This window comes from Solenopsis invicta, chromosome 15 (genome assembly GCF_016802725.1).
Source record: "Solenopsis invicta isolate M01_SB chromosome 15, UNIL_Sinv_3.0, whole genome shotgun sequence".
Classification (NCBI taxonomy): Eukaryota; Metazoa; Arthropoda; class Insecta; order Hymenoptera; family Formicidae; genus Solenopsis; species Solenopsis invicta.
Window position 1 is genome coordinate 1,956,071 of NC_052678.1, and position 13,292 is coordinate 1,969,362.

Here is a 13,292-nt window from a genome sequence, read left to right on the forward strand (position 1 = left end):
ATGTCGATGGGGTCGCGATTTTCGTGGGATGTGAATTTTGCCCACTAACCGATAATTAATCAGTGAATTAGGAGAATCCGGTAAGTGACTGAATAAAAACTAACTTACTCTCTAATTGATAAATATGTCAGGTCCCTCTGTCTTCGAAGGCTTTGTGGTTGAAGTCGGTTCTGGGCTGACCTCGGAAGCTCGGTGATTGTTTAATTGAGGCACAGAATCTAAGTTTTAAAATGATTTTAACGCGCACAGCTTCGACACTTGCAACGCGTGGATGTGAGTGCGGAGTTAAATGCGCGGATGTGAGTGCGGAGTTGAACTTTGAATTTTTTGAATGAATGAATGAATGAATCTCGAGGCGTTCGAAGCTGCGTATTTTATAGGGCTTAGAAAAAGGGCGTGAGATTAGTTTAGTAGGTGAGATGAGGATTTGATTGGGTAAAGCCTTTTGAGCTTTTTCCCTTTCCTTGGAGATTCCTTGTTGTCGAAATTTTGAGCTTATTCGTTGGGTAGTTCACCAACGCTCACTACCAATCATCTTCTCGGATGATCTCTCGTTGGCTAATTTTCCATCTTCTCCCGATTTTTCTTAACTCTAAGAGGGGCGAGCAGTTGCATCACCCAATCGCTTAAGGGATTCGTTATCTTACGGTTTCTCTTCTTGGAACGTTCGGTCTCGATTTTTTATATCGTCGCGTCCGTTTATTTGGGACTCGCTTTCCATATGAATCATCTTTCCGTTCGTGATGAAACATAGGTTCGAGCAAACAAAGCCGGGTTGTAAATTTTGATTTTATAGTTTTATAGTTTCCGTCCGGCGTCGCGACTCAATCTTATCTCTGATTGTTGCCAGACTTTAATAACGTTTACATTTTTTCTCTTTTGAGTCCAGGCTTTGTTCGTCCATATGGATTATTAAATAAGCATCGTTGCTTGTAATTTTGTCGTCGCACGATTTCTCCTTTTTTTTGCTTCTATTTATTGCTCCGGATGTAATATGTGGCCATTATATATATATATATATATATATTCCGAGAACAATGTTTGATTTCTTTTTTCTTATAATAGCCGGGTGGTAGTGTTATTTGTAAAAGAGAAATCGTGGAGTTCCGGGTATAAGTATTATAAATTTTACAGAGAATCCCTTAGCATAATTTACATAATGGATGCGAAAAGGGAAATCGTGAAATCCTCTGGATGTAACAACGCAATATATCGCATTTAAATGTTTTTGCAACATCACTGCTCTATTGTAATATGATATATCATATAGCAATATTGCTGCAACGTCAAAGCAATATTATAATGCGATAGATCGCTTTCAAATATTTCTGCAATATCACTGCAGTATTTTAATATGATATATCATATTGCAATATTGCTGCAATATCATAACAATGTTACAATATCGCTGTAATATTACTGCGACATCATAATATTGTCGCAATATTGTTGCAATATTACGTGCATATTTTATTAAACGAAAGAAAAACATTTATTATTACAACAGAAAGCAATCAATTGTGAGAAGACATTGCTTTTCGGGCAATTTTTACGGTTTTTTACACATATAAAATTTAATTAAGTTTAAACTATAGTAATGTTTAAATTGGCAAAAGAATTATAGTTTACAAAATTAATTCATTAAAAATAAATCTATTAATATACATATTATCTTTTATTAACAACATTAATGTTTCATGCATTTTTTCACGCTGAAACTGTTATGTCTATTTCATGTCACATTTCTTTTAAAAATCTTCGTAGGTGTAACTCATTTCTAAAAAATTGTAAATTGTTATAAAATACTGTTAGTAAATCTCAAATTATTACACTATCAAGAAGCACGGTCATGTCTCGCGCCAAATGACACGCAAAGTAATTATTTATTTGAAAAGCTTTTGATAATACGAATGATACTCACCGAGCTCCTTTGTCCAATAATATAGCATGTCTTGTAAGAAATCCATGATTGGTAATTGCCCTGTATCGTCTTTGAATTGTTACTTTCCTTATATAACAAAATATCACCGTTTAAATATATGTAGTATCATTCGTTTATATCGCAAAGCAACCGTATTGGCGTGATCGATTAGAACCGATTGTACCCACTCATCGAATACGCACGATCATTTATACGCAATCGAGCTTTTATTAACTGTATATCTACTTTGTACTTTGCTCTTGATTCCGCATATATTATATGAGTATAATCTTTCAATTTGACTCTGCTATATGATTGGCAACAAATGCTATTGTGTGATAAATGTATACTAATTACAATTGGTTGCATCAAATTGTGATTTTAAAGTCACAATTAGCGTAAATAATTTATAAAGTAGTAATTTATTGCTGCGTAGGAAAAGCAATAGAACAGACGTGTCTAATAAACGTCCTAGTAATTAAAGTTATTACACAAAACAATATTGAATTTTTCGTTGTATAACACAAGTCTCTGTCATTCTAAAATAAAAGCAGCAACTCATTCGATGAATGACAAGTTTGGATTTATTGGAGTTATTATCCTAGCGCCTACAGATCTGTCTCCAAGTCATTAATGCAATGTATAATTTGAATATAAATTGATATTTGAAAGAAGTATCAAATGATTGAAGGAAAGTATATAAATAATTCTAATGCTTATTGTACGTTTTATTTAACAAGATGAGTCTTAAAGGCCTCAGCGCTGCGTGTTTCTTCTGGTTTCATACATTTGTAACCGGATTAATTAATAAGTAAGGTAAATACATAATAAATAAATAAATTTAAGTGTGTATATTTTTATTCATTTGATACTTGTTTCAAATGTCAAATTTATTGAAAATATATATTACATTAATAACTTGGACGCAGATCTGACAGAGCAAAACACATTTTTCTTGAGAAAAGTAAAAAATACACATTCTAGGCAATAGGAAGATAAAAATAGATTTAATAACGCGCAATCGATCTAATTACCTTAGTTTGGTTACCATATTCATGTGCACTTTGTCAATCATATGTTATAACATTTGGAAAATTTGATGCGTAGCATTCGTAAAAGCATAATACATGATATATTTTCAACATTAAAAATACACGTAGATTTATTGATACAACTAATATGCAATTATTAAACTGCATGAAATTGCATGAGCATTCTAGTATTTATTAAATTACCTTGAATTAAAAATTAATAATATTTTTTCTTTTGCAATTTTCTTTTTTTCTCGTTATTATACAACTATATATTTGACTAATTTATTAATGTATTATATTGTTTTCTTTATTAAATTGTTTTTAAATTTAAAATTTTGATAGCAACGTTAAAATAATTGCGAATAACATGCCAGCAACAAACAAACATTTTGCTGTGGGTAACGCCCGATTATCGATGTCACTTATTAGCTATAATATGTATATAAAAACTTAATCAAATTTTGAAAATAAATTTAATATGTTGGTTTATCTGAAAAATATTGAATTATTTATAATTTTTGTAACCGTAACGTTTTTGAAAACATTTTCTTTTATAACAAAAAATGTTTTCTAAAGTGTTAATAAAATATTACTTTGCTCATTGTGTCGATTGTGAAAAGGGGCGTGGTTTTGCACAACACACCATATCTATACGTCCTTCGCGTGAACGCTATTTCTACGCATCGTTTCTAATACATTATGTTCTTCTTATTTACGTAAAAATTAAACTTTCGCGACAATCGCAAGTATTATTTATTCTTATTTAATGTTTAGCAAATAACCTAATGGAATAATTCCATGTCCATAGACATTTCTAACTGGGGCGGTTTTAATTTTTATCAACAAATTTTTTACGTAATGTTAATGTATTGACAAATAAAATTCAAAATATAAAAGTTCAGAAAAGTATTTAAATACAAAATACAAAATGCTCTTAAAAAATGTATGTAAATGTAAAATATAAAATGTATTTAAATACGTAATATATTTTAAATATATGTATTTCATACATATTTTTATAGGAAATAATATTTATGTGCAAAATAATTATGTAAGAAATAATCTGTTGATTTATTTATAAATGTATTGAAAGATTTAATTTACCTCGTGATGTTGATATTAATAATGTGTTCCTAATAAGTGTTATAATTTCAGAACTGAAATAAAACAGCAGCGTATAATTTACGATCTAAAACAAGTTCAACTCAGGTTCGTCCGTCTTGAATTAGAATGCTTATGTCTCGGCAGTATTGTATAGATTCAAGAGTTACGTATGTAAGGAAATGACCCAAGGTGCACGCGTCAGTAGCGTGGTTATGCATATTTCTACACTAACCGAATTTAATAAACACATTAATTGAATTGTATAAATGCAGTATAAAAGTTGAAATTTCTAACTAATTTTTTAATTAGTTTTATGTTAGTTCTCTTGTTGTTAATTGATGAGTTGGCGTTAGATAGTAAAGGTATGGAATGTATGAGTAATAATTTTTTGTAATCCAAGTCTCCTTATCTGTAAATTGTTGAAGAGAACAAATATTCTAGTCAAATCATGTAGAACAGTAAATAAATGTTTAACTTATATTAATTACATATTATTTTCTAAACAAGAAATTAATGTCTTACAACACGTAATTGTTGTTATTCTTCAGTGTAGTGTCGTTTTATTTTGTAATAAATGTTTTTCTCGATGTCTGCGTTTTCGTTAGACACAGACTGTCCTCGAAATGTATTTGTCAACTTATGAGAGAAAAACATGCATTCAACTTTCATTGAGAACATTTTTCTCTATCTCTTATAGTTTCGACGATACACGCTTCGAAAGAAAAAACCCGATTTTCTTCAAAGGGATGTTTTACCCTTAAAAGTGTATTAGGGCACGTGTAAAAAAATACGTGTCCCTTATTTCTGTACTACAACATATTAAAAACTCGTTTTAATCTGAGGCCGACACTTTTCTGTGTTTCCTTGTCAGTGACTGAAGTTTTTCAGTACCAGTGTTGCTGCAGCTTGCAGTGCGTTCATATCTGTTGTGACCAAAAGATAATTACAATCTTATTATTGTAATACGGCCATATTGACGGACGAGCCTGAGTTCAGCTTGTTTCAGATCGTGAATTATACGCTGCTGTTTTATTTCACTTCTGAAATTATAACACTTATTAGGAACACATTATTAATATCAACATCAGGTGTTAATTAAATCTTTCAATACATTTATAAATAAATCAACAGATTACTTCTTACATAATTATTTGGCACATAAATATTATTTCCTATAAAAATATGTATGAAATACATATATTTGAAATATATTACGTATTTAAATACATTTTATATTTTACATTTACATACATTTTTTAAGACCATTTTGTATTTTGTATTTAAATACTTTACTGAACTTTTATATTTTGAATTTTATTTGTTAATACATTTAAGTTACGTAAAAAATTTGTTGATAAAAATTAAAACCGCCCAGTCAGAAATGTCTATGGACATGGAATTATTCCATCAGGTTATTTGCTAAACATTAAACAAGAATAAATAATACTCGCGATTGTCGCGAAAGTTAAATTTTTACGTAAATAAGAAGAACATAATGTATTAGAAACGATGCGTAAAAATAGCGTTCACGCGAAGGACGTATAGACATGGTGTGTTGTGCAAAACCGCGCCCCTTTTCACAATCGACACAATGAGCAAAGTAATATTTTATTAACACTTTAGAAAACATTTTTTGTTATAAAAGAAAATGTTTTCAAAAACGTTACGGTTACAAAAATTATAAATAATTCAATATTTTTCAAAAAACCAACATATGAAATTTAATTTCAAAATTTGATTAAGTTTTTATATACATATTATAGCTAATAAGTGACATGGATAATCGGGTGTTACCCACAGCAACATGTCTGTTTGTTGCTGGCATATTCGCAATTATTTCAACGTTGCTATCAGAATTTCAAATCTAAAAACAATCTAATAAAGAAAACAATATAATACATACATTAATAAATTAGTAAAATACAGAGTTGTATAATAACGAGAAAGAAAGAAAATTGCAAAAGAAAAATATATTTAATTTGTAATTCAAGGTAATTTAATAAATACTAGAATGCTCATGCAATTTCATGCAGTTTAATAATTGTATATTAGTTGTATCAATAAATCTACGTGTATTTTTAATGTTGAAAATAACATATCATGTATAATGCTTTTACGAATGCTACGCATCAAATTTTCCAAATGTTATAACATATGATTGACAAAGTGCACATGAATATGGTAACCAAACTAAGCTAATTAGATCGATTGCGCGTTATTAAATCTATTTTTATCTTCCTATTGCCTAGAATGTGTATTTTTTACTTTTCTCAAGAAAAATGTGTTTTGCTCTGTCAGATCTGCGTCCAAGTTATTAATGTAATATATATTTTCAATAAATTTGACATTTGAAACAAGTATCAAATGAATAAAAATATACACACTTAAATTTATTTATTTATTATGTATTTACCTTACTTATTAATTAATCCGGTTACAAATGTATGAAACCAGAAGAAACACGCAGTGCTGAGGCCTTTAAGACTCATCTTGTTAAATAAAACGTACAATAAGCATTAGAATTATTTATATACTTTCCTTCAATCATTTGATACTTCTTTCAAATTTCAATTTATATTCAAATTATACATTTCATTAATGACTTGGAGACAGATCTGTAGGCGCTAGGATAATAACTCCAATAAATTCAAACTTGTCATTCATCGAACGAGTTGCTGCTTTTATTTTAGAATGACAGAGACTTGTGTTATACAACGAAAAATTCAATATTGTTTTGTATAATAACTTTAATTACTAGGACGTTTATTAGACACGTCTGTTCTATTGCTTTTCCTACGCAGTAACTCACAGAACATACGAGGTGTGATCAAAAAGTAAGGTGACTTTTCATTTTTATAAAAAAATATTCATTTATTCATCCAAAATTATGTTATCCCCTTCAAAATAATCCCCCTCTGATACAATGCATTTGTGCCAGCGCTTTTTCCTGTCGTCAAAACATTTCTGAAATGCATTTTTGGGTATTGCCTTGAGCTCCTAACGCGATGCAGCCTTAATCTCCTCAATCGTGGCAAATCTTCGTCCTTTCATAGGCCTTTTCAATTTTGGGAAGAGGAAAAAGTCGCAGGGAGCCAAGTCTGGTGAATACGGTGGCTGAGGCATGATGATAGTATTGTTTTTAGCCAAAAAAGTACTCACTAGTAACGACGAATTTCGCTGACACGCGTGTCATACCCAAAACATCCGTTAAAATTGATTGGCATGAGCCAAACGATATGTTAAGATCATCAGCTATTTCTCTAATCGTGATTCGACGATTTTTCAACACAATTTCTTTCACTTCCTGAACATTTTCGTCGGTTTTTGACGTGTTGGGCCGACTAGAGCGGGATTCATCGTTAACATTTTCTCGACCCTCTTGGAATAACTTATACCATTTATAAACATTTTTTTTGCTCAAAGTTGACTCACCGTACGCCACTGTCAACATTTCAAGAGATTTTGAACACTTAATACCATTTTTTACACAAAAATTAATACAAACTCTCTGCTCCATTATTTTCAACATCAAAAAATCGCCGAGCACACAAACATGAGTCTAATCTTTATGCCTCTCACATAAAAACAACACATGCTATATAGTCAAAACTGTGAACATATGATCGTGACGAGTGTACCAACACAAAAAAAAAAATTTTTTAATTAGAGTGTACAGAGCGCGCGAAATTCAAAAAGTCATCTTACTTTTTGATCACACCTCGTATGTTCTGTGAGTTGCTGCGTAGGAAAAGCAATAGAACAGACGTGTCTAATAAACGTCCTAGTAATTAAAGTTATTATACAAAACAATATTAAATTTTTCGTTGTATAACACAAATCTCTGTTATTCTAAAATAAAAGCAGCAACTCATTCGATGAATGACAAGTTTGGATTTATTGGAGTTATTATCCTAGCGCCTACAGATCTGTCTCCAAGTCATTAATGAAATGTATAATTTGAATATAAATTGATATTTGAAAGAAGTATCAAATGATTGAAGGAAAGTATATAAATAATTCTAATGCTTATTGTACGTTTTATTTAACAAGATGAGTCTTAAAGGCCTCAGCGCTGCGTGTTTCTTCTGGTTTCATACATTTGTAACCGGATTAATTAATAAGTAAGGTAAATACATAATAAATAAATAAATTTAAGTGTGTATATTTTTATTCATTTGATACTTGTTTCAAATGTCAAATTTATTGAAAATATATATTACATTAATAACTTGGACGCAGATCTGACAGAGCAAAACACATTTTTCTTGAGAAAAGTAAAAAATACACATTCTAGACAATAGGAAGATAAAAATAGATTTAATAACGCGCAATCGATCTAATTAGCTTAGTTTGGTTACCATATTCATGTGCACTTTGTCAATCATATGTTATAACATTTGGAAAATTTGATGCGTAGCATTCGTAAAAGCATTATACATGATATGTTATTTTCAACATTAAAAATACACGTAGATTTATGGATACAACTAATATACAATTATTAAAGTGCATGAAATTGCATGAGCATTCTAGTATTTATTAAATTACCTTGAATTACAAATTAAATATATTTTTTCTTTTGCAATTTTCTTTCTTTCTCGTTATTATACAACTCTGTATTTTACTAATTTATTAATGCATTATATTGTTTTCTTTATTAGATTGTTTTTAGATTTGAAATTCTGATAGCAACGTTGAAATAAATGCTAATATGCAAGCAAGAAACAAACATGTTGCTGTGGGTAACACCCGATTATCCATGTCATTTATTGGCTATAATATGTATATATAAAAACTTTATCAAATTTTGAAAATAAATTTCATATGTTGGTTTTTTGAAAAATATTGAACTATTTATAACTTTTGTAACCGTAACGTTTTTAAAAATATTTTTTTTCATAACAAAAAATGTTTTTTAAAGTGTTAATAAAATATTACTTTGCTCATTGTATTGATGTGAAAAGGGGCGTGGTTTTGCACAACACACCATGTCTATACGTCCATCGCGTGAACGCTATTTCTACGCATCGTTTCTAATACATTATATTCTTCTTATTTACGTAAAAATTAAACTTTCGCGACAATCGCAAGTATTATTTATTCTTGTTTAATGTTTAGCAAATAACCTGATAGACTAATTCCATGTCCATAGACATTTCTGACTGGGGCGGTTTTAATTTTTACCAACAAATTTTTTACGTAATGTAAATGTATTATCAAATAAAATTCAAAATATAAAAGTTCAGAAAAGTATTTAAATACAAAATACAAAATGCTCTTAAAAAATGTATGTAAATGTAAAATATAAAATGTATTTAAATACGTAATATATTTCAAATATATGTATTTCATACATATTTTTATATTAGGAGTACAAATTGAAAACCGCCGTTTTCCAGTAGATGGCGCCAGCGGTAGATGCTGGCGCCAAACGTTAGATCAAAAATTTTAAATGTAAGGTTGGGCATCTGGCAACAATTCCTTATCATTGCAGTTGTGAATTTTTATCGGCGTTATATATTTTTTGTGATCGAAAATGTCAAAATTTGTGCCCAATAAGCGTCATTTGCGGGAAGTTTTGCTTTTTGCCTTCAATTCGAAAAAATCTGCGGCTGAGGCGCGTCGAATGATTGTAAAAACTTATGGTGAGGCTTCCATTAGTGAAAGAACGTGTCGAGAATGGTTCCAACGCTTCAAAAGTGGTGATTTCGGCGTAGAAAACAAGGAGCGTCCCGGACAGGTGAAAAAGTTTGAAGACGCACAATTGGAAACATTACTGAATGAAGATTCATCTCAAACGCAACAGGAGCTTGCAGATTCATTGGGCGTGACTCAACAAGCTATTTCACATCGTTTGAAAACCATGGGAATGATCCAAAAGCATGGACACTGGGTGCCATACGAATTAAAGCCGAGAGACGTCGAACGGCGTTTTTTCGCGTGCGAACAGCTGCTCCAACGGCAAAAACGGAAGGGTTTTCTGCATCGTATTGTAACCGGCGATGAAAAGTGGATCCATTATGATAATCTAAAGCGAAAAAAATCGTGGGGCTACCGCGGCCATGCATCAACATCGACGGCCAAGCCAAACATCCATGGCTCGAAGCTCATGCTGTGCATTTGGTGGGACCAGCTCGGCGTGATTTATTATGAGCTGTTGCAACCCGGTGAAACTATCACAGGAGCTCGCTACCGAACACAATTAATGCGTTTGAGCCGAGCATTACAGGAAAAACGGCCACAATACGAACAAAGACACGAAAAAGTGATGTTGCTGCACGACAACGCTCGGCCACATGTTGCTCAGGTCGTTAAAACCTATCTGGAAACATTGAAATGGGACGTCTTACCTCATCCGCCGTATTCTCCTGACATCGCCCCTTCAGATTACCACTTGTTCCGATCAATGGCGCATGGCCTGGCTGAGCAGCACTTCCATTATTACGAAGAGGCCAAAAGACTGGGTCGATTCATAGATCGCCGCAAAAGACGAGCAGTTCTTTCGACGCGGGATTCGTATGCTGCCCGGAAAGTGAGAGAAAGTAGTGGCCAGCGATGGACAATACTTTCAAGAATAAGTATGTAACCATTTTTCAACAATCAATCCTCAAATTTTGACAAAAAACGGCGGTTTTCAATTTGTACTCCTAATAGGAAATAATATTTATGTGCAAAATAATTATGTAAGAAATAATCTGTTGATTTATTTATAAATGTATTGAAAGATTTAATTAACACCTCGTGATGTTGATATTAATAATGTGTTCCTAATAAGTGTTATAATTTCAGAAGTGAAATAAAACAGCAGCGTATAATTCACGATCTGAAACAAGCTGAACTCAGGCTCGTCCGTCAATATGGCCGTATTACAATAATAAGATTGTAATTATCTTTTGGTCACAACAGATATGAACGCACTGCAAGCTGCAGCAACACTGGTACTGAAAAACTTCAGTCACTGACAAGGAAACACAGAAAAGTGTCGGCCTCAGATTAAAACGAGTTTTTAATATGTTGTAGTACAGAAATAAGGGACACGTATTTTTTTACACGTGCCCTAATACACTTTTAAGGGTAAAACATCCCTTTGAAGAAAATCGGGTTTTTTCTTTCGAAGCGTGTATCGTCGAAACTATAAGAGATAGAGAAAAATGTTCTCAATGAAAGTTGAATGCATGTTTTTCTCTCATAAGTTGACAAATACATTTCGAGGACAGTCTGTGTCTAACGAAAACGCAGACATCGAGAAAAACATTTATTACAAAATAAAACGACACTACACTGAAGAATAACAACAATTACGTGTTGTAAGACATTAATTTCTTGTTTAGAAAATAATATGTAATTAATATAAGTTAAACATTTATTTACTGTTCTACATGATTTGACTAGAATATTTGTTCTCTTCAACAATTTACAGATAAGGAGACTTGGATTACAAAAAATTATTACTCATACATTCCATACCTTTACTATCTAACGCCAACTCATCAATTAACAACAAGAGAACTAACATAAAACTAATTAAAAAATTAGTTAGAAATTTCAACTTTTATACTGCATTTATACAATTCAATTAATGTGTTTATTAAATTCGGTTAGTGTAGAAATATGCATAACCACGCTACTGACGCGTGCACCTTGGGTCATTTCCTTACATACGTAACTCTTGAATCTATACAATACTGCCGAGACATAAGCATTCTAATTCAAGACGGACGAACCTGAGTTGAACTTGTTTTAGATCGTAAATTATACGCTGCTGTTTTATTTCAGTTCTGAAATTATAACACTTATTAGGAACACATTATTAATATCAACATCACGAGGTAAATTAAATCTTTCAATACATTTATAAATAAATCAACAGATTATTTCTTACATAATTATTTTGCACATAAATATTATTTCCTATAAAAATATGTATGAAATACATATATTTAAAATATATTACGTATTTAAATACATTTTATATTTTACATTTACATACATTTTTTAAGAGCATTTTGTATTTTGTATTTAAATACTTTTCTGAACTTTTATATTTTGAATTTTATTTGTCAATACATTAACATTACGTAAAAAATTTGTTGATAAAAATTAAAACCGCCCCAGTTAGAAATGTCTATGGACATGGAATTATTCCATTAGGTTATTTGCTAAACATTAAATAAGAATAAATAATACTTGCGATTGTCGCGAAAGTTTAATTTTTACGTAAATAAGAAGAACATAATGTATTAGAAACGATGCGTAGAAATAGCGTTCACGCGAAGGACGTATAGATATGGTGTGTTGTGCAAAACCACGCCCCTTTTCACAATCGACACAATGAGCAAAGTAATATTTTATTAACACTTTAGAAAACATTTTTTGTTATAAAAGAAAATGTTTTCAAAAACGTTACGGTTACAAAAATTATAAATAATTCAATATTTTTCAGATAAACCAACATATTAAATTTATTTTCAAAATTTGATTAAGTTTTTATATACATATTATAGCTAATAAGTGACATCGATAATCGGGCGTTACCCACAGCAAAATGTTTGTTTGTTGCTGGCATGTTATTCGCAATTATTTTAACGTTGCTATCAAAATTTTAAATTTAAAAACAATTTAATAAAGAAAACAATATAATACATTAATAAATTAGTCAAATATATAGTTGTATAATAACGAGAAAAAAAGAAAATTGCAAAAGAAAAAATATTATTAATTTTTAATTCAAGGTAATTTAATAAATACTAGAATGCTCATGCAATTTCATGCAGTTTAATAATTGCATATTAGTTGTATCAATAAATCTACGTGTATTTTTAATGTTGAAAATATATCATGTATTATGCTTTTACGAATGCTACGCATCAAATTTTCCAAATGTTATAACATATGATTGACAAAGTGCACATGAATATGGTAACCAAACTAAGGTAATTAGATCGATTGCGCGTTATTAAATCTATTTTTATCTTCCTATTGCCTAGAATGTGTATTTTTTACTTTTCTCAAGAAAAATGTGTTTTGCTCTGTCAGATCTGCGTCCAAGTTATTAATGTAATATATATTTTCAATAAATTTGACATTTGAAACAAGTATCAAATGAATAAAAATATACACACTTAAATTTATTTATTTATTATGTATTTACCTTACTTATTAATTAATCCGGTTACAAATGTATGAAACCAGAAGAAACACGCAGCGCTGAGGCCTTTAAGACTCATCTTGTT